Source organism: Anser brachyrhynchus (genome assembly GCF_964034855.1).
Source record: "Anser brachyrhynchus genome assembly, chromosome: 2".
In the NCBI taxonomy this organism is placed as follows: domain Eukaryota; kingdom Metazoa; phylum Chordata; class Aves; order Anseriformes; family Anatidae; genus Anser; species Anser brachyrhynchus.
This window is the reverse complement of record NC_137695.1, coordinates 140,553,660-140,577,602: the sequence shown is the minus strand read 5'-3', so window position 1 is coordinate 140,577,602 and position 23,943 is coordinate 140,553,660. Positions and strand designations below refer to the sequence as shown.

Genomic DNA, 23,943 nt, shown 5'->3' with positions numbered 1-23,943 from the left:
AAAACACAATAATTCACTTTTTTTTTTTTCCCAATCTAAAATCTGGATTCTCTCTTACAGCTAAGACTACTGATATCCATTACTGGTGAGAGAAAGTTAATATTTCTTTCTACAATCCTTTTCTACATCCTTTCTACAAGATGCTTCCTTTAAAGTTTTTAATTCTATTATCCTTTTGTTGTTGTTGTTTTAGGTTGTTTTTTTCTTTTTGGGTTTGTTTTTTATTGAAAGCAATTGCTTACAACTGTTTATAACTGTGCAAGACTTACAGCATCTGCTATCAATAGCCAGCACTCATATTTCTGGAAAGCATAGGGGCTTTCACAACGGCTCAAGGATTTAGGGTTCATCTCTTGAGACATCCTTCTAGAGGTTCAGGTCAAGACCAATGCATCTTTTGTAGTTAGGAAGATTTTAAAAATATGAATTGCTTATTTTGGAGTGAATGGAATAGATCATGCCTAATTTATGCTCATACAGAAAGCAGAAACTTTCCCATTTCATTATACTGTTCTGGCCATACAGACAAGTCATCACCATGCAAAATATGAAGGCCCTGTATGATCACATTCTACCCTTTTTTTCAAAGAAATCTTGCTTTCTTTTTCCTCTGTTTTCTTTCCATGTATATATTCTTTTTTGAGACTTAAAAAAGTGTCTCTCTTCTTTTCCAGTGTCAATCCTACTTTGAGAAGCAGGTTGGACTAGAGGAATCCCAAGGTCCCTTCCAAACTCAATGACTTTATTACCACTTCCAATTGCATTTTTGTAATTCTTTTTTTAAAAAATAAAAAAAAAAATCCCAAATAACTGTTTTAAGGTCAGCAGAACTATTCTGGATGTATTTGATTGTAACTGAGAACAGAAACTCCTTGTAGTTGGTATAGTATTGTGAAATTTTTCTTAAAGACTTTTTAGTTTTTATTTGATGCCAATCAATTTTATTGCTTCTCTTACAAAGCCAAATGAATCTGCAAGATTTCATAACCGCTACAAAAAAATCTGTAACATTACTGACATTGCATACTAGCTTCTTCTACTGCTGTACTATAGCAAACAGAGGCTGTATTTTACCATTTATCCATTCAACTATACCCATGGGATGCCTTCACCCTTTCTGTAACACCACTTCCTTCAGTGAAATTAACGCATTCACTCAATGAAGTATATTACAGGAGCAAAGATTATGAATTTGTGACTATTATAAAAGAGTTGATAAAAACAACTTATTTTTTCAACGTTTTCTTATGCCACTAGTCTGTGCTATGGTACTGTCTTTCACTTTCAGGCAAGTAATAAAGTTAAAATCAGTTTGGCCAACTGCCAAAACTACTGTAATTTTTATTGGCCCTATATCCATAATGATTCATTTGGCTGTTTACACCTGCCCCATGGACACATATTCCTCAAAAATGTATTAAATACCTTCATGGATTCCAAGACTACTTAATAAAATTGGGAAAGCTTACAATACTAGTATGAGACTAGCATCTTTACATAAATTTTGAAGACTATATGTATTTGTACAAATAAATTTTGCAGATAATGGATATATTATATATGAAAAGTCACGATGGTCACAAACAGCTAAGTCAGCATAAAGTAGGCACATTGCTTGTGCACGCTTTTGATACAGTATATAGTTATGTGACTATTTTTTAAGCATAGAAGAGAACAATATCACAACAACAATGTTATAAAAGGTATACTCACTTTTTGTACTAATTCTGTATCAATTATCCTAATGGGACAGGCCATCTCTGTTGTAACAATTTTTTATTATCTTTAAGGCATATACAATTTCCTTCATAAATTTTATTTTTGTTCAAGAGCAAAATTAGTGAATAAAACACCTGACTAGGAAAATAAATTATTTGTGTTCAAAAAATGTAACAACCCTCTCCAAATGCACAACATTAGCAACTAGAAATTGTAAGTTGGAACGCTAATTTAGCTGGGTTAATATAAGCCAAAGACATTTCATAAGCATGCTCATTCTTTCTAAAGCAGACTGCATAAAAATAAGCAGTTCATATATAACATAACTGATGTTGTCCAAGATCTGTACAGGCACTAATTTGCCTTTTTCATTATGGCACAGGCACACCTGGACACTACTGAATCTGAAACGTTTCTAAACAATTCCAATGGAAATAGCACGTAATTCCTGCACAGCCATACAGACTATACACAATTCTTTCATGATTTCATAAGGAACTAGACGGTGGAAAAACTTCCAGTGAGGAAATGGCTGATGTGAAACCAGGTGTGATCTGGTCATAGTACACACTAGCAAGTGTTACATCCTAGCAAATACAGCTGCACAGCTTCCAAAGCTGAGTATGTAAGCTTATACATATATAAGCTTATACAGTACTCCAGAGGGCCATGAGGGCTCATTAAATAAGTGTGGTGGTTTTTTGCATGAAATAAACCTGCCGTAAGTGAATGGAATATACAACACTGTTCCACAAGGTCTTCCTTTAACTTTGGAAACTTGCATAATTATGTAACATATTGAGAATGTGCAGTTGACCAAGCTGCACCAATACTATAATTTTTAACAATCTTAAGGAAGAAAACTGAGCATGCATTTTCTGCCATTCTTCTCAACTACAATTTAAGCTCATTTAATAAGAATATTGGATTTAAAGAGACCTTGTGCAGTGATTCCATGTGCCTGCTGCACCAGGCAGCTTTACAATTTAGTAAAGTTCCAACATAAAATTAGCTAGAAATAATGAGGCCAAAATCTATCAAAATGCTTTTCTAAGGCTTAATGCTGCAGTGGAGAGAATGCCTTTTAATTTCCAGTGTTCATTTATTTCAAGCTACTTTTATTACTCTTTATTCTTATACCAGCGTCATTTAGTTTAAATAGCTCCTTTCTCTCCTCTGTGCTTGCTGCCTGATATTTCTGAAGAGACCAATCACATACCCACAAAAACCCTTCAGTTTTTGCAAGATGTAGCTCTCTTGGGCTAAGCCTATTCCAGAAAGACGTAGCCCTGTCACAGGGCCGGGTGCTGGCCCAAGATGGCCGATCAGTTCTCACACTTCCTGGCACAGCCCGGCCTTAGCTAACCAGCACCTCCCAGACAGTGCCAGCACACAGTGCAGGAACAGCACGGAGCGAGAACTGTTCCTAATACGCAGCTCAGACACAGCCACGCTGCTGTGGAAAGCAGAATTGAGGGGTGTCGGGCAGCTCTGGCCCACACAGGTGTCCCTGGCCTGGAGTACTGCGGCCTTAGCTTCTAGTCACACACGTTCACACACGTGATCATCCCAGCAGTCCTGCTCTGTACCTACAGCACGGGGAAGAAAAGCATTAAACCTGCTTTTAGCGCATCCTAGACTCCTATACTGTTTTCAGTGATTTACAATAAAAGGACTTTTAGTTCAGAGTAGATATTCTTATTAGTCCTTAAATTCCCAATTTTACACTTAGTGCTGTCTAATCTAACCCATTTTTACTACTGGAGTTTGCAAGATAATCTAGTTCCTTATTACGTGCTATCCCTTTCCTCCTCTGTGCTGACAAATTATCCAAATTTGTGTCACCAATGTATTTAATTACTGCATTCCTGTCCTCTATGCCAAGGCCAGTAGTAAAAATATTAAAGATCTTCCCAATACTAATGCTTGAGGAACTGGGAAGTTGCTTATAGCTTTCCCCTCTAAATCACTGTTCAGTTACGCCTCATTGTTTCACTTGAGCCAGTAATTTCTAGGTAGTGACATGTCATTTAATCTTCTGTAAAGAAGTTGCAGATAATTGTTACAAACTAATCCCTACTCATCTCTGCAGGTAAACTTGAGTTCCTTGAATTCTTCAGTCCAACTCTTTTTACCTGTTTGGTTGCAGGTTAATTCCTCAGAAAAGAATTTCTTCTGTAGAGACTGTTGTTAGAGCAACTGTTGCTGATGGATTAAAACTTTGTGGTGGAGGAAAAACAGATGAATTTTTGGTAGAAAAATAAAAATATGCAGTCATGACTGGAGTAAGGTAATGTAATAATCACTAGAATTACCAATTTTCCACAGCTTTATGGCAAAGTCATTAACTAACACTTTATCTCACAAATTCAGCATGTCTTTAAGGAAAGATAATTGGAACATTGTCTTGGTTTTCTTAAATATTTTTATAATAATTAGTTCACACAAAATATTGTGTTCCAACAGATTTGGCACGTAATAGAAATCATCCAAATGACAATCCCAAGTTGTTTTACTTCACCAAAATTCTTACTGAATCATAGAATCATAGAATCAATAAGGTTGGCAAAGACCTCCAAGATCATCTGGTCCAACTGTCCCCCTACCACCACCATTACCCACTACACCATATCCCTAAGTACCACATCCAATAATACTTAAATGTCTTACAGCAAATTGATTTTGAGACTTTTGTAGCCTTAAAGTCTCAATTAGATGTTATTTATGTTATGTTATTTTTGAACTTTGTGTTCAAAGTTGTGTACTCACATCACGGCTTTATTTAAAAACCAACTAATAAAAATATTGAATCATCTATGGCAAAAAAAAAGGTGCTGAGCATGTTCATTAGTTAATGCATGTAGACTGTTTTGAAAATGAATCGCTCAAAGCATTTACGGGTTATTTACTACTGCAAGACATGACATCAACATCAACAAGAGGCCAAGAACTGAGAAAATGTGACAGGACACAATAAGTCTGTGTTCTGTATAAAGATGTCACTGAATTGAAGTCAACAGAACCACGCCATTTACACCCTCTGTGTCATTACTCACTACTGAAATTGTCTGAAAAAAATGCAAGATTCAACTGTAGTAAAAAAGTAACAGAATGGTAAGATGCCTATAAAGCAGTTACTGCTGTATTGAATCCCATATAAACATTCCTCAATTTAACATAAAAATGCTGCCTATACTCTAGCAGCAATGTAGTCACAGCAGCAGAGATTTCAGTGCATGCTGCAAAGCTCAGCTGAGAAACTAAGACATATTTTCTGGCCAGAAACCTACACTGAATTCCATGTTAAGACAGATACACTGTGAGAAGAATTCAGGATGTACACATTTTATGTCTACCTGAGATGCTGTCACAATTAACACTGGCAGAACAATATAAAAATCTAAGATTAAAAAGAAGTAAATGCATTTCAGCTTAATAAATTTCAAAACAGAAAAGCAGAACAAGAGTAGAAAAGCAACAAATTTAGTGACACCCAGCAGAGTCAGGTATATATTACTTATCAGTATGCTGAAGAGAACAACCGTATTTCTTGAAGGAAAAAGGAATTTATGTATGAAATGAAGTTTGTTATTTTTGTTTGTTTATATATATATATATATATCTTTTTCTTTTTTTAATTCCAGTCTCAAATAATTCATTTTGTTAGGAAACACATGAAGATGCAAACAAAGTGAGAACAGGAAAGTATCTTGAAGAACACCAATAATTGAACAGGTTAATCTCTCTTCAAAAAAGAGTCCACGCCAAGATATCAGTTAGCAGGTAACAATTAATGGACTTTTCAAAAAATCTTACCTAATTATAAAGACAATTTAGTCCTGACAAACTATGCATCATGACTTGAAGCTTTCAACAGAATACGATGCTTTTTAGAAATATGTCTTGAAAACCATGTCTATGCCTTAAAAATGACATGCAGTTTGCCAACAAGGAGCGTGTAGTTCATTAGGAAATCTTTTTAAGTAGGCTGGGCAGGTATTACATTCTAGCTGACAGCTGGAAGCTCTCCTCAATTTACCCTGATAAACTAGCATATCTTACTAGTGTCATCTCCATGTGGCTTCTGCTTCTCCCTGCATTTTTTCAGCATACGCTGGAGAGTGAAGTGAGCCCAGGTCAGTGGAGATACTGCAGGCAGCCCGTATGGATGAGCTAGGTTGAACATTTGAGGCTTCAGAAAGAAAAGTAGTTAAACAGGTCCTTTCATTGAGATCAAATCCTGATACAATGATTACTTCAAGAAAGAATATTTTATCTTCTCTCTTTATCTTCTTTAGATATGTTTTCATGCCCAATTCTGGACCAGCCCTACCCTACATATAACTCCACTGCAGGTGAAGGCAGCAGCCTATTTCTCTCTGACAAAGCCACCCATTTCTTCCTCAGTTGTTATGTGCAAGTTTGCTACTGCTGACATGCTGTGCCTCAGACAACTGCGTTACACAGCAGAAAGCTCCTTTCTTGTGGATTTGGGGCACGAACAAACCCTACCCTATGACAGCTAGGTGACATGCACATTAGAATGTGTCACAAAGAACACAGCATTAAGTTATACTTTCCTCGAGTAGGATAAAAAGTAGAAATGGAAATCATCTGAAATACTGGCTTAGTAATATCATAACAAAACCTTTCTGGCTCCATCTAGTGGGCTTTAGCGTGCCTTGGCAACGTGACCGTAACGCAGCAATAGAAAAACACTGGAAAGTTGCAGCAAGGACTGAAGTTTTCCTCAGTATTTCTGGCATGCCTATGAACAACCCCTAAAGTTTGACAGATTCCTTTAAAGATTCCTGTCTCATTTTACTTTTCTTTTCGATTTCAAATTGGGGTACTTGAAAGGCTCAGAGGCCCCCAATTCAACCTCACTTTAAGCATCGGTAAGTAGTGTCCCCCTCCAAGTTACGTTGTCTGATGTTGTTCATGCTGCACTATCAGCTTTCCTATAAGCTAAAATAAGTCTAGGTACTTTAGGATTCCTTCAAATCTGTGGAGTATAAAACATTCACAGTGCAAATCCTCAAATCTCTGAATTTGGTGAATCCCCTGAGCAAACATCAGCCATACAGCAAACTGTTTTAACTGCTTTTATTGTTACAACACCTTGGTTTGGATTCACCTTTATTGTTGGTGGTGGTCAGATGGCTTTGTTTTCAAAGATTGGTCCACCTCAGTACTACGAAGATTCTCCTTACACTAGCTGCTTCCAAATAAAAGACTCATTTAAATTCGTTAAAACGGCCAAAAGAATTTTAAGATTTCTTAACATTTCTGTCACAGAGCCCACATCAGAGCACACAGTAGCATGCATATTTCAAGTTCCAAATTAAAACCAATTTCATATAAAGAATCTTTTGTTTTTGTAATTGACTGTAAATATACTCAGAGAATTTTAATTTTATTTCTTAATTTCAAAGTTCTCTTTTTTTCCTGCATCTGACAATATGAAGAAATCAACGTTTGAAATCCCAATTTAAATGTCATAGGACCACTGACAAAGGTTTGTATAGTCTTTTGGTTTTGTTCTTTGCTATTTGCTCTTTACAGTTAGGACAGTAGCTGTAGTAACATGGTTAAGTTAAAGTGGATGACAGACTATGAACACACCAATAAACCACCTCCTGGTTTATTTTTTACGTAGTGGGTGACCATAACTGAACTTATACAGTCCAGCTCATCATCATGGATTCTAGACCCAAAATTTCAGCCCATTCTTCCAAATACACTTAGATATGTTGTCGTATGTTTGGTATTTCAAAAGATAGAAAGAATTAGTAAACTGTAAAAAGGAAGTCTGAAAGATCGAGGGAAGTCTGAAAGATTGAGGGTTCCCTCTAACACAAATGATGTTTGTAATTACAAAATCATGCCAGCTTCATTTCCACTGCCACAAAGTGATGTATTTCTCAAAAACCAATCCACTCTGACACAGACTATCAAAAGAGGGAAAGGAAAGCACTCTCAGGAAAAAGAAATTATTTTAGATCAATATTATTACGTGTGAAAACAATAAAGCAACAGTAAGGTAATATGTCTGACCTGATATTACACAAGAAAAAGGGGATGGCATTTTGTTTTTAATGTATCTAGTTTGAAAGTAATGTTCCCAGTTTTTGGAAAGAACTTTAAAATTATGATTTTTTTATATATATATATTTATATTTTTTTTTACAAATCTTAGTATACTTACACTACAACCTAATGAAGTGAAAACAGCAGTTCTTCTGCACAAAATCAGAATCTGCAGAATGACATCAGAACCATCCTCTCAGACCTGAGGCAAGATTCAACAGTGTTTGGATTTTCAAAAAACTCCTAAATTTTATCTTGCCTGAATTTATCAATGTTATCTTTCTTTATATGTCAGAAAATGGTAATATATTTAAACTGATGACTAGACAAGTCTGCATTCAAGAAAACATATATAGTAAGGATTTTCTAAGTTTTCTGTGATTTTTTTAAAGTCTCTAAGCTCACCCTACTCCAATAACAAGTTAATAAAACTAACTCACTTCATCACTTCCATTCCTTCTGTTCAGGGTCTCACAGGGACATAGCATTAAGTTCATAGTTCTAATGGATGACCTCTCCAAAATAAGGACAGAAATTCATAATACTAGAATTCTGAAGTACAGGCACAAAAACCACAACCACACAATTTCTCTGATTCTTAAAGAAAAACAGGGTGATGACGACATCAAACTTCAGTAATATAAATGATTCCTTAGTGAATTCCTGGGCCAAGTGATTGTAAAGGCAGTATTTTTCATCTACTAAAGGTTTATTTGCAGGATTTCTTGGGATCAGTTATTTCTTCACTCCTGCGTAAAAAGTTGATTTCCTATAAGCATGTGGTACTTAAGGCGGGAAAGAACTACTCACATCAGAATACATATATATATACTAACTCACTCTACCATATATTCACTATACTAAATACAAAACTGTAATTCAAGCAAATACAGGCCAGCAATCACACAAAGTTCAACATATCCACAGCTACCTCTACTTTTCTCCTGACTTGCTTTTCTCCCACTCCACTTCATAGAAAACCTCCCTCTAGCCTTCAGAGCTGCAATAGTTCTGATCCCCTTGCTTGAAGAGGCTGCTCTTCCCCCTGCAAGATGCAGTATTAAACCTTCTGAATGTACCAAAGGATTCGTTAGGAGAATACCACCAAACATGCCCAGTTACAGGGGAAACTATAACCAAAGATTGAACACGATTACACACAACTGCAAGGATGAAAACCACAGGATAACAAAGCTTCTATTCCACAGTAAAACTACTTTTTATAAACTATTATAAACTTACAATGGTAACAACTAAGGTCCTTGTATAAATAGCATGTTAGCAATGCCTTCTAATTAACTACAGTCTAACAAGACTCTAGTAAACATGGGCTCTATAAGACAAGCCTCAGTAACTCTCAAGCCTCAGTTACTCTGGCATATCCTCAAGGTTTAATAATAATGGTCACAGCTCCCTTGCTGGCCAGCCACTATTTTAAAGGCCTAACTTTCTGAAGGACTGCTGTAAGGTTTATTGCAACTAAACAGAAGCATTTAACCAGACCTGGACTCAGCGATTTTGGTGTATGTGGAAGGGGTTATACTTCTAGTCTGAGTAAAAATGAATGCTTCCTGTCAAAAAGTTCTGAGGACCTACCCAAATTACATCAGGGCTGTCAAAAAGGATAAGGTGTTTGAGTTCCGTTAATGCCCAAAATTCAGTGTTGGATTCCCTCTCACGTGCCAGGACTGTGGCTAACGAGGTTAGAGATACTGGCTTTGAAGAGGTCAGCAAGTGAAAATTCCCAGATTTATAGAGAACTCTTCTCCTTCTGGCCTAGAGATGCAAACTTTTCAATTTAGCTTCAGCTGCGAGAACTACTGCTTGCTTGAGGGAAAGAGAGAGTAGCAGTGGAGAACACACGTGTGTTCTACAATATTGATATACATACGTCATCTGGCTCTGTCTTTCCACATTAACAGATGTGAAGAAAACACTTTCCCAGATCAGCTGGAGACTCGAGAAAAGTAGATCACTAGAGCACCTCGTTCACTTGCAGCGTTATCACAGCGACAGGAGCAAGGTGGCACACTGGGGCAGTGGTTCTGCATCACAGTCACATCCCCAAAGGACACAATGCGGTGCTTCCTAAGCTTAATAATTTCACCACTGAACAGTATGTCCAGATTTACTGTACTACTGTTCTCAGTTGGCTCAGGCACTGTATACTTTCAAAACAGATGCATACTTCTCTAGGTTTTTTGGTTGGTTGGTATTTTGGAACCTGTTTTGACAAAGCTGTCAAAAAGATCTGATACCCTGAGTGATCACGGAAACCTTACGAAACTTCTGGTTTGAAGTATCTTGCAGCAGGTCATTTCCGAAGGACATATTCTTCACAGATGTGCTCCGCAGTTTTTACAGAGAAAAAAAAATACATTTATCTTTAGGTCCAGATCCTTATCATTAAACGACCCAGTTAGTTCACAGTCCAACATTTCAACCAACTGTGCTCTACAGGAAGCTTCAACCAGCAGAACCCGATGCTGATCTGAGCGGTAACCAGTAAAGAAAAGGATATCTATTTAAAAATCATCAAAATCAAGGGCCATGTCTTCTAATTTTTACTGAAAAAGTTAGCGTGTCCATTTACAAGAGGTTTTCATTAAGTAAGCCTTTGGTAAGTGCTCTCTTCTCATGCTCAGTGTTGTACTGAACATGAGAAGCAAACATTAGTAAACAGGGTTAATAAAAATATTTATATGGAATGAAGTGTAATAGGCTTAGATTTGCTATTACTTAAAACTGAATTTAAAATTTGTGACACAACTACAGTAGAAGTATCAGAGCCCTACTCAGAATACAAAATGGTATTTTATTAAGCCTTTGGCACAATAATATTACAGAAGTCTAATGTTGCAGTATCAAAACTATATTTTTACAAAAAATCTATAAGTAGGCAGCTAAAATAAATAAAAGAAGAATCTATAAAACAAAAATGATCACATTAATCTTAAAACAGTTCAGAAAGTTAGTTTACCACAAAATGAATAAATAAATAACCACCTCTTCGTAGTATGGTGCATAATAATAAAACACTTTGGTTTGGATTTAAAAAAAAAAAAAAAAAAGGGTTTTAGACATTTTTAATGAGCACTTAAGACTGGTGTCTGGCTGTAGAGGATAACCTGCTAGACGATTTTCACTTTTTGCTATAAAACAAGTATGTTAATAACAATGCAAACAACTTTGCTCTTCCCAAATGACTGATGCCAGACATCCACTATAGGGAGAGCTTTCTTCTTCCCCAGTGATATCCATGACAAAAGGAAAACAAAACCAGGATCAGATAAAACTAAAAGAGAATTTAAAGCAGATTAAAAGAGACATTAAGAGACAAATTTCCTTTCCCACAAGAGCAAAAACAATTTCTTAAAACATACATAATCATCATGGTATTGAAGTTTAAAAAATGTACTAACACAGAATGCAAACAGACAACTAGACAATTGTACGTATCAAGGGAAAAAAAGCATTTGAACCCCATCTTCCAATGTAGAGGCAAAACTATTCTACTCTCTCAGAAAGACACCACACACTCCTGTCCTGGTTCCAGTTAGGACAGAGTTAATTTTCCCTCATAGTAGCTGGTAGGGTGCTATGTTTTGGATTAGGATGAGAAGAGCGCTGATAACATGCTGATGTTTTAATTGTTGCAGAGCAGTGTTTACACCAGGCCAAGGACTTTTCGGCTTCTCGCTCTGTCCTGCCAGCGAGCAGGCTGGGGGTGCAGCAGGAGCTGGGAGGGGACAGACCCAGGACCGCTGACCCAAACTGGCCAAAGGGGTATTCCATACCATCTGGCGTCATGCTAAACAATATATAGGGGTGGCTGGCCGGGGTGGGGGGCCGGCTGCTCGGGGATAGGCTGGGCATCGGTCAGCGGGTGGTGAGCAATTGCATTGTGCATCACTTGTTTTCTTACACATTATTATTATTAATACTATTACCATTATCACTATTATTATTATTATTGTTATTATTATTTTCCTGTCTTAATAAACTGTCTTTATCTCAACTCACTGGCTTCACTTTCCCGTTTCTCTCCCCCCATCCCAGAGAGGGAGGGGGGAGGGTGAGCGAACGGCTGTGTGGTGTTTAGCTGCCAGCCGGGTTAAACCACAACAACTCCCTACCTAGAACTGTAAGAAATCCAAATTGTTAACAACAATAAATATCATCTTTCTTAATCACATGACCAAGAATCTGAGAGCAAGTACACCTTAATCAACCAGGTCATGACTCTGAAGTTATGTAACAATTACAGTGAAACTGAAAGATGAACAGGTTAAATGAACGTTATTAACAACACCCCAGAAATTTAGATATTTAAAGCTAAATGGGAGGTGTAGTCATGAACATAGAAAACTAAATGACTATTATTCTAACTTTTACTAATTAAGACACATCTATGATTCTATCAGTATAAAAATACTCTAGGAATCTACTTCGTGAGAGCACATTATCCCCAACAACAAACAGGACTCCTGTTAATTTTGTATATGTATTTGGTTTACAAAGCATCGGGTTTTTTTCTTCTTGCAGACCTAAAATGATAAAAAGGACTTTTGAACTACATTGAACTAATTCTCAATAAACTACAAACATTAGCACACATCAATTGACTGAAATTGAATTGGCTACCTGAAATCCAGATTTCTCCATAGAATCTCCTTGATATCTCTCATAGCATCTTCTTGATGCTGAGTGAAGGCATCTTGACAGTAAGTCAAACCAAGGGATTTTTAATTTTCAAATGCCTCCTATTTATACTTCATAGAAGACATCTCGTTTAAACACAATATTTTTCACATTTATTTAAACTTTCTCCATGAACACACTGAAGTCCAAGATCTGCTGAAATTGTCTACAACAAGTCATGCATACTATGCTAAGTAACTGTTTTGTCTGTGCATCCAATACTTGATGCATCAAAAGGTGTTTGCCGTATAAATTCCTATTTTCTTGGAGCAGATCTAAACAGCAAACAGGCAATATTAACCCTGGTGCAAGGACTTTTTCATTTAATTCCTCAACCTGTAAAAAAAATTACTCCTTGAAGACATTAGATAAAGTTCTAAGAGTTCAGAAAAAAAAAAAAAAAAAAAACCTTGGGAGGTTTGCTGCTCTACTCTTTTACTGGCAATGTCTTCATTATTTATATATATAGGCACTGGTTTCCAGCCACTGAAGCTGAATCTAGATAATTAAACATTTACAACATCCCCTGCTGTTCTGTGTCTAACTGTGTCCATAGAGTCCTAGGTGTGCTGTTACACACCTGGGACTGAAACAAGGAATTTGTTGAGCTACCTTTGATAAAGGTCTACACCTGGAACTTAATAGCACATGATATGGTTTCTGAATATTGCAACAGTTGGCAAATATAACTTACTGCTCAAGAACTGTTCATCGTCCTGTTCTGGAATTGCAAATTCATTTCAACAAAGAAAATGATAGTGAAAATGTATTTATATCTAACATTATATATTATTGTTATACTGTTTTCATACATATTTTAAGACAAGTTTATTTTAAGATAGCTTGAAGAAGCTATGAAGTGGTAAGTGGTTCACAATCTGAAATTAGAAAGCAGATTTCTAATGCCATCAGGATAAGACAAATAGCAAAATGAAAGCAAAAATGAAAGCCATCTAAAACAAGCCATTTCTAATTTCTGTACTATAAAATTGCACCACCAGAGTGTACACATGCAGGACAAGGCTTATAGGAGGAACTAGCATCTTTTACACAGACGGAAGGTGGAAAAATTATACAAGCCATTGGGCACATAAACCCTTTCTCATCTGATACAGAAGTACATATGTGGATGTAAAAGGATTTTCACACCTATGTACTCCTCTAGTTAGTGTTCTGGTTCATCCTTAAGCAAGAAACACATCTGAATGTGCTCTCCAAGCATGGAGTTTGCTAACAAAAGCAAATAGTCTCAATACAGAGTTATATTAAAAACCCTGTAGTCTTTAGATTGCACTAATTAAGACTACTCTGAAGCTAGATCGTATCAAGAAGTTTATTATCATTTTTCCAATTAACTTTCAAGTACAAGAAAAACTAGAAGAGGAGAACGGCAATTTCTAGGGCCACATCCCCCTTTCCTTGAACACCATGGTGTCATTGATCTGTCCATGAGGAAATGGGCCAAAGGGCTTTGCAGTAGAGAAAGAAAGGAAAGAAAGGAAGGAAGGAAAGAAGGGAGGGAGGCAGGATGGGAGGGAGGAAGGGAGGGAGGAAGGAGCCTCATTCCATCTCACTGTCCCCCAACTTATCCAGCAGCTCACAGAAGTTAATATGAAGTTTAGCTACAACACAGTGTTTAGCTACAATATAGTGTAATGTCCCTGTTCCTTGACCGACAGAGTGTATCTTAGTATGACAGTAAGGTTGCAAAGTTAACAACACATGGAAAGAGATCTAATTTAGGAATAACATTTGCATGCCAATTTAGCCATCAGAACGATTTATTTACTACATGTGGTCTTCACTGGGATTTCATGCAAGTTTAAAACTACAACTTTAATAAGGTGTATGTATACTGACTGTTTTTTCTTATATGTAACATTGTGACAGTCTTGAAAATACTGGAAATCTTAGTATTTAAAGTTATCTATAGAGAAAGTTTGCAGGTATTTACATTTACTTATGTTTTGCAATCCAACTCCAAGAAACAGAAGACAGAAAAACTGAGTTTTCGCTATCATGTTTGTTAGAAGCACCTTCTGTTACTGGAGGTAGGCTCCTTAGTGATGAGGGAAACAGGAGTGAGCTCTGAACTCTGTAGAGATAAAGGAGAGTAGCTCAGACAAACGGATACATGAGAAATAGGATCAGAGAACACACCGGGATTAGTGAACTAAGACAGGAAGGTCTAAGTTGCCAACCCTCTGAATTACTTCTAGAGATCCCAATCTGAAAGACAACACTCAAGAGCTGAGGAAAATCATTAAGCTTCCTGCAGCTGAGAAATGTCTCAGCAAAATAATCCTACATAATAGCTGGTAAAGGAGACTTCTGTCAGAAGTATTTTAAGTCTGTGAAATATCCTGCTGTTTTTGCAAGTCACTTTGTAAAGAAGTTGTTTGTTTTTCCCAAATTTCAGTCATCAATAAATCAACATTTTTTTAACAGCATATCCCTTAAAGCACTGGCAGACCTTAAAAAGCTTGATGATACTCGGAGCGTGTTTCCTGATAAGACACAGAAGTCAGAGTCAAATGTCAACAATAGGTAAGAGTTTACCCAAACAGGTATTTTCCAAAAGCAAGAAGGCAACGGTGTGAGAAATAAGCCATGATTTGGGTTATTCCCAAAGATTATTACAAATATTTGTCACATCTGGGCAATCCCAGATTGCTACAGGGCACCGTGGAGGCGCAGGCCTGCAACACAGCTGGGGTAGAAACAACGGGATTCTTGGCCGGGCCCAGGATCTCTTCAGGAGAGTAGTAAAATGAGAAACACTCTCTCTCTTGTTTAACAGTTCAAATGAAATTTCCACAAAACGATGTGAGCATTCTCACCACCGCTTTGGTCTCTCCTGACTGGAATAATAAAATTCATTACTCTGGAATATGCCAAAGGAAAACTGGGGAATCGGAAGTTTTTATCTGCAGTAAGACACATAGGGAGAACAAGGCCCAATGTTAATTGCTTTTGATCTTTTCTAATGTAATTTTACAATAAATTGTTTTATGAGGCTATATTGCTAAAAATGACTGCAATTGTCTGAACTCTGTCTATAATCTCAAAAATGATTAAACCTTGATTTAATAATTAAAGTTAAAAGAAAACTCCAGAGTCAGTCCAGCTATTAGGGGAATTAACCTGGGAACCTATTCAGTAAATATGTTTGAATCTGAATTTGCCTAAAGGAGACTTTGAGACAATTTCATCAAAAAGTTATTATCTGCAGGTTCTTAAGACTGGTGAAGGTTGAAGATTTGGTTTTTGAAGGCAAGCTATTTGTTTGTGCCTTTAAGTATTTCAAAATACGTATTTTTACAAAGGTAGAAGACCCACTTCAAGGTCAGTGTTAAATGTTTTACCCTCTTCACTCAGTGGATAAAAACAGAACAGGATGAAGTTCCCTAGCTTTGCACCTCAGGTTTATCCTTTACAGAATTATACGCAGTTCTGTTGAAGGCTTTCATTTACCTGTAGCACCTTATAACAGATTCCCTAAAAACAACTTCCTAAACCTGCTAAAAGAGATGAAAGAGCAGAGAAAGGACCAGACTGTCCCTATGCCAGGCCACTGAACTGCCAACTTCATGTCACAAGTGCCCAATTTATAATGCAGAAATACAGCTATGAAAAGAGAATCGATTCTTCCAGTTTGAGTTACAGGTGTGTGATAGTATATGTGAGATTAACACCTAGCAGTTCGGTCTTTCCACTTGATCTATCTGGTGGACTCCAGATCAGGTTCCAGTATCATCACTGCTTACCCAGGAGACTATTCCCCCGGGCACTGTAATAAAGGGGTTGCACGAAAAATAAGGAGAAACTTCATCTCACTAGCAGGAACGTTAAGGATTCATGGTATCTCTGAAGTCCCCTTTCACCTTCAGATTTCGAAAAACATCTTTTCCATGTCATACACTCCCATATACACCATCTTTTTGCCTCAGCTGACTCCAGCTTTATGACAATCGGTGACTGCCTCCTAACTTCCTGGGATGAGAGAAAAAACAGATTTCATTACCAGCTACAGACATTGTCTAATACAGAATGAGATTTTCACTCTCTTTCAGACAGAGCAGCATTGACCTTAACAATATTTGTTGCAAATTATAGTTCCAAATAATTGAATTAAGTTGGAGCTAACTCAAACCATAAAGCTGTTGTGTTTTTTTTTAAATCTCTGTGCCTGAGACAGTTATTAAACAAAGAATAAGAAAACAAGCACTTGAAAAGCATGAATTGATGTATCTAAACCTCAAACATTCACAACTAAACATTCCATAGGGATTTTAGAAGTTTTGAAAAGCCAGATCCATAACCAACACGTGAAGGAGCCTAAATCAGAAGGATCCGTGTTTTCTCCTGCCAGCTGTTTCCAAAAACTTCCTTTAAGGCTTACTTGTGTCCTCAAAGTATCGGTGACTTTAAAGCCACTGCCTCCAAGCAAAGGTATAAAAATATAGTTTTGTTTAAAAACAAGCTAAACTTCAGTCAAAATTAAAATATTCACCACTAATTCATTTAGTAGTATTTGCAGTGAAGATATGTTTTTACGCAACCTATATTGCACTTCTTAGTTCCTCATATTTTTAATCATTTAATTTAATGGTTTTCAATGACATAGCTGTACGATTTCACTACTACAGCTAATGATGTTGCTCATCTTAATAAATTTATTTGGTTAGGAATATAATTGTGAAAATCTAATCTAAGGAGGAAGATGGAGATCCTGTGCACCTTTATTTTTTGAAATACACTTCAGTCAGCCTTAATTGACTCTTGTTTCTCAAAGAGCACTCCTCTACTTCATGGTCACATTTGATTGAACAATAGCCACACTAATGCACAAGATCATTTAAAATGTACCTTTGTTATTTAAAGAAAATAAAAATACAGAAGATGGAAAAAAATCACTGAACATTATTTTTCCTTAAAAAATAGTCAACTATTTCCTCCTCAGAGATGATCTTTCTCTTTTATAACTTAACATAAATGACTCCTTTCTGTCACATTTGTGCCTTGATTTTGCAAAAGTACTTGATACACTGTGATACCAGACTGAGGAATGGCTGGGGCAAGTGATTCAACTTGGAAACAGGTACAGAGAGCTTTATACTCCAATGTGACAGCAGTATGAAATGTAAGTTCTCTTCTATGGATATTTAACAGTACAATTGCAATACTAAAACAGAGTGAGAATTCATGTCCAACTCCATTCCCCATAATAAACAGCACCAGCAGACTGGTATATGATTGTCCCCTTCATTCATCACCATGCACTGTCCCAGCTTTTCTCTATAATCATAATCTTTATTTCTCAAGACAACAAACTGAAATGTTAAAATACTTTCTATTCTTTAACGCCTCACAGGTTTTGGATACACCTGATTTTCCAAATCCATATTGTTGAATCATACAGTCAACATCCTATCAACAATCACCAAATATCTATGGCTTTATCCATAAGTAGATCGAATTTGCCACTCTACGGCTACTAAATACAGAGTAGGCTTCCTAAGAAATACTGGAATTCACGCCTTCTCTAATATGTTAATGATAGAAAATTGCTAACAAAAAAATAGATAACTAATAATATTAAGGACTCTTTGCATGGATTAACCTACTACTGAATGCTGTATCACACAAAATTTAAAAAAAATCCTATTTATCACAGAATCACAGAATCATCTAGGTTGGAAGAGACCTCCAAGATCACCTAGTCCAATCTCTGACCTAAAACTAACAAGTCCTCCACTAAACCATATCACTAAGATCAACATCTAAACGTCTTTTAAAGACCTCCAGGGATGGTGACTCAACCACTTCCCTGGGCAGCCCATTCCAATGCCTAACAACCCTTTTAGTAAAGAAGTTTGTATCTGCATACAACATACCAGGGTTTTTAACCATACTAGTAACACTAAAAGAGCAAGATGAAGACCGCTTCTGTCCCTACTTCACAATATTTGTAGTCAAGAAAAATCTGACCTGAAGTATGTTCTTCCTTCCTTTATAACTTCTACAACATATATTTCAAAATCAGCAGAATCAACTCTTTAGCTCCTTGATATGCAATTGTTACTTGCGAAAAAAACTAAACAGTTCATTAGCTAAAGAAATTCCTGTCCCTTTCCTCCTTAGCACAGGTACACAGTAAAACAAGCTAATCATATAACATTATTCCTGTAACCCCCTTTCTCTTCCCCTCTCATGCTCCCAAGAGAATTTAGGATTTGGTACTGCTACAATATATGTGAGTGCCTCATGGGCATTAGTTCCTGCATTGACTGTGGGAACACTGTTAACATGCATCAATTACAAGATTATATGGAATGGGAGAAATTCTTCAAGGAGAAAATAGTTCCTTTGATTCAACCACCATTTGAAATCTACAGCTACCTCTGTTATTCTAGGAACTGGTGTTACTTCATGGCTTCTGTGAGTTCACAACATTTTAACTGAGAAAAAAAAAAATCTGAAGATGCAGGCCAAAAAAAACTATGTAGTCCTCTAACAGACTAGGGGACCAGTATGTGTCCCACCACAAAGATCGCTTGCCCCCTAGTAAAAACATAGCCTAAATGGTAACAGCAGCAAATGACTGACAACTTTTATATGAAGCAACATATTTCTGAGCCATACATGTGAGCTGAATATGAGCCTTGACACTGCTACCAATAAAAAATCCCATTTTTTGCAATGAAAGACTGTGCCATGTTGCATATGGATGCTAAAGAATCACTTTAGTCCGTCAAATATTGGAACTTACTTGCCAAGCACTACAGGGCAAGTTGCTTTACAATTGCAATTCCCTTCAGAAAACATTAGCGATTTTCATGGAAGAGCAGATTTATATTAGCTCAGGTAGTTTTCTTGATTCCATTCTTTTTTTTTAATAATTGCATATAATCTGGCAAAATATTGAAATATATTCAGGCTTATTCTCAAATTCATCTTTATACTACCTTTTCTAAATGCATCTAAAATAAAATCAGATTAAAATATTTCCTTCTGGTGTAATATCAGCAAAATAAACACAGTGTCAGTGACATGCATAACTTCTAACGTTAATTCAACATTATGCTCAATACAATATGTGCACCACATTTTCTGAATGCCCATGTGTCATTTAAAAAATAACATATGTTAATAGATTGCTCTATGACATTGCTGGCTTATTCCTAGATGTTAAGAATAGATACGTTTTCTTAGTTATTACTGACATCTAACTGTATTGTCATTAAAAATCAAAACAGAACTACCATGCTACATAAAGTTACTAAAAGAAGCCAAAACATTGAGAACATCAACATCATTTGAGATTGAGAACATCAACAACACTGCTACCACATAGGAAAAAGTTATTTTTAAAGGTTTATGTGACTGTGATAAAATTAATTTGTATTTTTGTAAGAGAAACACCTCATAGACAATTACCTACTTAATTTGTTTTTCAACTGTGCACATATCATATTGCAAAACTAAAGGAAAAGTAGGGGCATGCTCACAAAAGCTGCAGAAAGGAATATCATGCATAATGTCCACAACAACTCACAGATTATTAGTAAGTTATCTGAAAAACAGGTAAGCCTTTCATGCCAAACATTGCTTTCATTTCAATGATAGTAACTCCCCTTGCCTTTACCAGGAATTACACATGTGCAAATAAAAGCAAATGTAGGCCAGGAAACAAGTCTACACAGAAAAGAAAAGGACTTAAGACAGAAAAAAGGCTCTAACCACTTTGTCCTCCTGGAGTTCATATCCACGAAAGCAAGAAAGAAAGGACAGAAAAAAGACAAAGAAGGAAAGAGTCACTTTCATTCTGAAAGCAAGCAGTAGTATTTGTTAGTAAAATAAATGAACAAATTTCAAAGGAATTATTGTATGTCATTCTTATTTCCCCATAGTGGTGAAGAGGATCCAGTGAAAAATGTTTCATTTTAATAATTTTCTTAGTTTTATGGGTGAAATTGAGAAATTTTATATGTCCAAGAAAATATTTGTATAAATTAAAATTATTTTCTTTGTGGAATTTTCTAAGACATGACTCCAAATTATTTTGAATTACCTTAATAAATCAAATGGGCATGTCATAAAAAGGATGCAGAATTTAGATCCACATGCCTTGGACCCCAGTATTGCAAATGATTAGCATGCATCAACCTTTTGCACTTGCACTGAGTCCAGTGAAATGAAGGATTTTTGTTTATTCTAGCCAGAAATAGGGGATACATTATGGCATAACTACATGTTCATCACTCAATAGCTCTTTAAAATAGTAGGGTTTTAAAGCACAAGGAGACAGAGTTTCTCAAGCATTTATTGCATGTCATGTCAGATCTATATTACTTATATACTCCTTTTCATATTCATAAATATTAAACACAAATATTCCCAGTATTATTTTCCTTGAAGGAACTGTCTTTTTAGCTAAAATTGTAAATGGAATAATGCTTCAGAAAACAAAAATATTCAAAATGGTTTCAGACAAAACTCTTTCCCATTTTTGTGAACGACGATGAAAAATGCATAAATGAGCAATATTTTCTGGTACCTCAATGTCACATGCCAATACACAGACTAGATCTAGGCATGGAAATGAGCACTCCACTATGTTGGGAATACATCTGCTCACGTAGAAAGGGTGAAAACTCATTTTATAGCTTTATTATTCAGATAGCCTTATGACATGTAACTTTGTGCTCCTGTGCTCTTACAAAAGTTTCAGGTTCCCCCCCAATGCTAGACACACAAACAAACAGGACAGAATACAGCAGAGCCAGCTAAGACAGTCAAGGGGCAGAGCACACAGGGAGAAGCTGAGGGACACAGGCTTATTTAGCCTAAAGGCTGGGATGCGGATGGGTGGGGGAAGAGGGGAACTGTTTGCAATCTTCATCTACTTAAAGGTGAGCTATGGAGAAGACAAAACCAGAATTTTCTTGAAGATGCACAGCTGAAGGACAATGGGTTGGATCAGATGTAAACAAACAAAAAATCTCAGGAGTTGATAAGCACAGCAAGAGCTTGCCCAAAGAGCCTATGGAATCTCCATCCTTACAACTCAGTCGGATGAGATCCTGAGAAACCTGGTCTCACTGTGATGTTAATCCTGCTTGAAGCAGGAGATTGGACTAGATAACCTCCCCAGGTCCTACCACCCTCGGCTTACTCTGTGATCTTATGTGCAGTGGTAAAACCTAAAGCATTTCCAAAGATGCTAGAGTTTTTTGATTGTTCTTGGTTAAAGAAATAGGAAATAGCATTGAAAGCTATCTAAAACCAAGGAACTTGTAAGCATTATCATTCAATGTGCAGAGTCATTTATCTGCACAGCATCGGGTGCACCACTGCTTTCCTAGCAGGGCTTCCTGTCCTACCACAATAAGAGTGGCAGGAGTTGCTCATAGGTGTTTGGAATGAAAACTCCTAGTGCCTCGATCCTCTGGAGAAATACACTCTACTATGCAAGAGGAGCATAATCCATAAGCATGTGCTTTTAGCAGAGAGGCTAAAAAATTTTGAAATCATAAATGCCTGCCTGGTTAGGTTCCTTTCTCGGTGAATGTCTCTTAACTGCAGGAAGGGGTAAGTAACAGCACAAAAGAGCAATTAAGTCAGACTAGCCCAGCTCCCCAGATTAAGGATGCAGACAACAGTTTAAAACTGTGTTCAATTTTGAGCAAGAGAACTTGACAAAATTAAATTTATTCCTACAAGATCCAGTAGGTAAAATAGCACAGAGCGACAACGATAAAGATTTTAAATACATGAAACTAAAGAAAAAAGTAAAGGTAGCATGTTTCAAGCAAAAATTAAAACTGGATACAATGGCATTTAAACTAGGAAATAGGAGCATCTTTAAAATAATCAATAATAAATGAGAAGTGGAAACAGTAAATAGAAGAGGTTAAAAATTACACGAAGTTACAAGAAGAGGTAAGATCCTTACAAAAACAAATTTTGAGATGAAAATTATTATTTGATTTTTTTTATCATAGAACTTAACTTACTGTTCTACCTACCTAGGCTGACTACTCTTTGAAGCAGAATTGTCTGTTTCTAGCACAGTATTTACTGTCTTAATAACTTTTAATATCTTCTTATTTACCTTCAGTTTTTTATATTCTCCAGTGTACCACTACTCCTGAAATTTTAAAACAGACTATAAACAAGGCCCATGACATTTCAAGAGACTGCTTAGAAATAGTGCCATTTTGAATATTAATTCCTTATAATCTTCTCTATGCAGTACCCATAATTTAGTCATTTGATGATGTAGTATTATGTGTAGTGTTCTGCTCAAAGATACACAGTGAAGCATGGGACAAAAGGCAATAAATACAAGATAGAACCTAGGAAATTCAGACTAGGTGTAGGAAATCCTTGTTTTGTTTTTAATCAAGAGAGTGATGAAGCACAGGAAGAGTTTGCTCAAAGTGGCTGCTGAATCTCCATCCTTGAAGATTCAAACTCAACTGGACAAGGACCTCAGAAAACTAATGTAATTCAAAATTTTTTGAGCAAGAGGTTGGGTGAGACACCTTCAGAAGTCCTTTCCAACCCAACGATTATTCATCAATAGTCTGTCCTCACTCATTAAGAAAATCTAGCTATATTAGCCTTTTTAAATAGCTTTCAACTACACACTATACACCTGCATATATTTAAACATTCTGCTTAGCCATCAATATGAATCTTTCCCACTTTTATCTCTTTTCCAAAAATAATGACTAGCATATATTATTCAACGTCCTGACTATTTTTATGCTACTCTAACATGGTGTTCCAGTCTATCCAAATTGTAAGTGATAATTATATCTATAAAATTTTAACTATTAAATATTCTAATAGTCTTTTGCAAACACACGGATGATCTACACCTCTTCATATTGTGAATTATGTTCTAATCTACTTTTTCCACTCAGTAGTTTTCACCTAAAATACAAGGTTCTTTAGAACATTTAAGAGGAATAAAACCATAATGCATAAGAAGTGAATATAAGAAGAAAAGTAAAGACGACAATATACAAACCAGTAAAAGAGAAGACTCAGAAATAACAAATCTAAAAGACAGAAACAAACTCTCACTGTAACACTGATATGTATTTAAGAGAAGGCAGCTTAAGAGCTTTGAGACAGTTTTTCTAATAACTATTCTTGCATCACTAGGTTCTAACATTAGGAACTATTGGCTCATAAATATTGATCTGGTAACACTCTTCTGTTCCATCACACTTTCATTTTGCCAAATCTTAATTTGCATTCAAGAGTTTCCAAAAGCTTAACTTTACTTGAAAACGAATTAACTTTAATCACAGAAGAGATAAAGTAAACATTAAATGCATCCTAAGAATGTAAGCAAGGAGAACAGAACAACTCATATTTCCTACAAACTCAGTCAATATTTGTGAAAATTGTGGCAGA

At 36.2% G+C, this 23,943-nt stretch overlaps 1 protein-coding gene and 1 long non-coding RNA gene across 38 annotated transcripts in view; both read right to left on the bottom strand.

The window, feature by feature from the left end:
* RIMS2 (regulating synaptic membrane exocytosis 2) overlaps positions 1–23,943 on the bottom strand; it is a 462,856-nt gene that overhangs the window by 347,995 nt on the left and 90,918 nt on the right. The window lies entirely within an intron of this gene.
* Positions 7,893–12,469, bottom strand: LOC308189966. The gene is made up of 2 exons (XR_013946756.1): positions 11,946–12,469; positions 7,893–11,355 (listed from the first exon to the last, which is right to left on the bottom strand). It is a non-coding gene; the product is annotated as an uncharacterized lncRNA (long non-coding RNA).